Source organism: Pteropus vampyrus, unplaced genomic scaffold (genome assembly GCF_000151845.1).
Source record: "Pteropus vampyrus isolate Shadow unplaced genomic scaffold, Pvam_2.0 Scaffold107, whole genome shotgun sequence".
Taxonomy (NCBI): Eukaryota; Metazoa; Chordata; class Mammalia; order Chiroptera; family Pteropodidae; genus Pteropus; species Pteropus vampyrus.
The window spans coordinates 1,708,616-1,712,884 of NW_011888888.1; positions in this window are offsets into that span (position 1 = coordinate 1,708,616).

The window sequence follows — 4,269 nt, forward strand, 5'->3', positions numbered from 1 at the left end:
AGAGAGAGAGAGAGAGAAGAAAACAATCCTATTTAAAATTTCTTGAAAAACAATACCTAGAAATAAATTTAACCTAGAAAGTAAAAGACCTGTACTCAGAAAACTATAAGTCACTGAAGAAAGAAATTGAAAAAGATACAAGTAAACGGAAACATATATAAATGCTCATGGATAGAAAGAATCAACATCATTAAAATGCCCATACTACCCAAAGCGATCTACAGATTCAACATAATCCCTATCAAAATACTAATGGCAATGTTCACAGAACTAGAACAAGTAATCCAAAAATTCATATGGAATCATAGAAGAGCCAGGATAGCCATGGTAATCTTGAGAAAGAAGAACAAAATTGGAGGTATCATGCTACCTGATATTGAACTATATTACAAGGCTATAGTAATCAAAACAGCATGGTACTAGCATAAAAAATAGACACATAGATCGACAGAACAGAGAGCCCAGAAATAAATCTACATCTATACACTCATTTAATCTATGACAAAGGAGGTAAGAATATACAATGGAGTAAAGACAGTCTTTTCAATAAATGATTTTGGGAAAACTGAATAGATATGTGCAAAAAAATGAAAGTGGACCACCTTCTTGCACCATATACAAGAACAGACTCAAAATGGATTAAAAGATTTAAATGTAAGACCTGAAACTATAAAACTCTTAGAAGGAAACATAGGCAACAAACTCTCTGACATTGTTCTTGGTAATATTTTTTCTATTATACCTCCTTGAGCAGGGAAATAAAATAAAAATAAATGTGATTACATCAAACTAAAAAATTTTTGTACAGCAAAGGAAATGACCAACAAAATGAAATAGCAACCTACTAAATGGAAGAAGATATTTGCCTGTGATACATCCGATAAGGGGTTAATATCCAAAATTTGTAAAGAACTCATACATCTCAACACCAAAAAATCAAACAATCCAAGTAAAAAAAAAAAAAAATGGGCAGAGAACCTGAATAGGCATTTTTTCATAGAGGACTTACAGATAACCAATAGACGTATGAAAAGATGCTCAATGTCACCAATCATCAGAGAAATGTAAATTAAAACCACAGTGAGATGTCACCTCACACCTGTCAGAATGGCTATCATCAATAAATCAAAAAACAACAAGTGTTGGTGAAGATGTGGAGAAAAGGGAACCCTCATGCACACTTGGTAGGATTGCAAATTGGTACCGCCGCTATGAAAACAGACTGGAGGTTCCTCAAAAAATAAAAAATAGAACTACCTTATGACCTAGCAATTTCACTTCTGGGTATTTACCCAAAGAAAACCAAAACACCAACTCAAAAATATATATGTAACCCTATGTTCACTGCAGTGCTATTTATAATAGCCAAGATATGGAAGCAACCTAAGTGCCCATCAATAGATGATTGGATAAAGTGGTGGTAAATATATACAATGGAATATTACTCAGCCATAAAAAAAAAAAAAAGAAATCTTACCATTTGCAATGACATGAATGGAACTAAAGGGTATTATGCTGAGTGAAATAAGTCAGACAGAGAAATACAAATACCATATGATTTGGAATTTAAGGAACAAGTAAATGAACATAACAGAAACAGACTTGTAGATACCCAGAACAAATGTGATTGCCAGATGGGAAGATGGTTTGGGGGGCTGAGTGAAAAAGGTGAAGAGATTAAGAAATACAAATTGGTAGTTACTGAATAGTCATGGGGATGTGAAGTGTAGCATAGGAAATATAGTCAAAATATTGTAATAACTATGTACAGTGCCGGGGGATCACTTCATAAATTATGTAAATGTTTAATCACTGTGCTGTCTATCTGAAACTAATATAAAATAACAGTGAATGTCAACTCATTGAAAAATAAGAATTAGAAAAAAGTTGTTTTCTTTCTTGCTTTGTGACTGAGTTATTGAGGTTCAATCCTGTGTTGATTTGGTGCAGAGCAGAGACCTTATTCCAAGATGTAAGAGGTAAGGAGGCAGGAGTACAAGAGTCCTCCAAAATATACCTTCTCTGTGTACGTCACAACACTATGATCTCAATAAAATAAATGGACATCTTCAATCACAGAAATCTTCCTTACCTATGTTCAAACTTTTCCATGTTTTACTTAATGTGAGTCTAATAACAGTATTAGAGATCGACACAATACGAGATAGGAAAAGATGTGGCATTTCCAGAGAATTTTCAAAAATCTTCAAAATATTCGAGGTAGGTAACCATATGTTACTAATCTTCAGTTCTAAGTTCTTTTACAATAAGGATGTTTTTGCAGTTATTTTTTAGTATTTTTAAATACTATCCTAAAAGTGAAAATGAAGCACATTGACATCCTACATATTTTCTTCATCTAAGAAAGGAATCTTATTTAGATGTTTAAAAATAAAAGATATAGTCTTATTTCTTACCAGTAACACATAGAATTCTAAAGATTATCTCAACTGGTAACAATAGTTATCTCTGAGAAATGTAACTATATGAAGTTTTTTATTAAACTTTAGGCGCATATTAATATTTTTAATTTTAAAAACTAGCTCCATTATTTAAAAATAACTTCACTCTGATTTTGGTAATAAAATTATTGTTCAAGCTTTAAGGGACCATCTTCCTGACATTTTGTGCCAACTTTTGTCCTGCGTAACTGAGGAGATGGCTAAATGCTAAGGGCCTTCATATATTGTTTTTACATGTTTTCTTAGAAAGCTGACATTGTGTTTAGCAGTGATTGACAGAATAACTGTTTAAATCTGCTTGCTTATCCTTTATGATGTTAGTGTGACAACATTCTCCCTGCAATTTGTTGAAAAGACAACTGACGGTTCTAAACATTCTAAAGAATCATAGCCCTATGATTTGGAAGGAGATAACGGATTGTTATTTAACAAGATGGACTGGACAACACTTTGGATCTATTCTAAAGGACTTACGCTTCATTTAATCTGGTGAAACAGAAATGGTGCTAAACATCTCTGACAGCAAGAATGCTTCACCAAGTTCCTTTTAAAGTTTAGCTAATGAATGAATAGTATTAACTGTGGAATTACTATATCTCAAATAGGAAGAACGACAGAATATACAAAGTATATATCCAAGAAATATATAATCATGTGAAAAATGGGCTGTCATCTCTAATACAGGGATTTTGCTATTACTTGTAATAATGGGCTAAGAGGGTGAAATGATATATTCTTTCTCAGTCAGAAAACACTCCATTTCTAATTGGCTTCTTAAATTCCTCTTTTTTTATTTAAACTGTATCATTTTAAGAGAAACTTAATATGCTTACTTGTGATTTATTTAAACATAAATGCTGTTCTTCCGCCTTCCTTTTTCTCCTTCCTCTTTTTGACCCCTGTTCCCTTCCCCTTTCATTCTTTCTCCTCTGTTTCTAAACAATTCCATCCTAAAACCATTAGATGGGGCAAACAAAGGTAAGCAACTGCACAGATAGAGCTGAAGGCAGGGTGTTAGCCAAAATTTGTGTTTCAGAGCCCAAGCAGGGTGAGGAGTGTATTCATGAGGGCGGGGGGTGTCACCCAGCATGAGGTGTCAGAGTCCAGTCAGGGTGAGTTGGGCATCCAGGCGACTAGGTAGGTGGGAGTTGTTGTCCACCATGGGGTATCAGATTTCAAGTGGCCTGGGGGGCATCTGCACAGGGGTGGGAATGGCAGCAGAAAAGGGAGATTAGCTACATACATGGGGATTGATCAATTAAGTAAATATATTAAGCATAATATGAGCTATGTTTCTCAGTAGCAGTGATGGGTGTGACAACAAAAGGAAAAACCCTAAAATAAACTGTAATGTTGGCTTAGAATTGGAGGTATCAGTGTAAACTTATAGTTTTCATTAGATAGATAGATGATGATAAATAATAGATAGAAATCAATGTACATATAAAGTAAATGTGTGTATATATATATCCATATATTCTCTAGTTCTGTCCACTGAAAGCCCAGAGCAGCAATACCTCCAATATCAATAAACATGCCTGGAACAAGGAAAGAAGAAGAGCCTGGAACATCTTATACTGCCAAAAAAGCAAGAACACACCCAAGTATGCTAGGGACGTGTCTAAAGGAACAATGAGGCAGTATGAAGTGGCTCCCAACTGGCCAAATCTGGGATAATTTGAGCATCAAAATAAACAATGACAATAAAGGATTATGAACTGTTAAAAGATAAACTCTGGCATATTAAAAAAGTTTTTATTAAGTTTATTGGGGTAACATTGGTTAATACAATTATGTAATTTTCAGG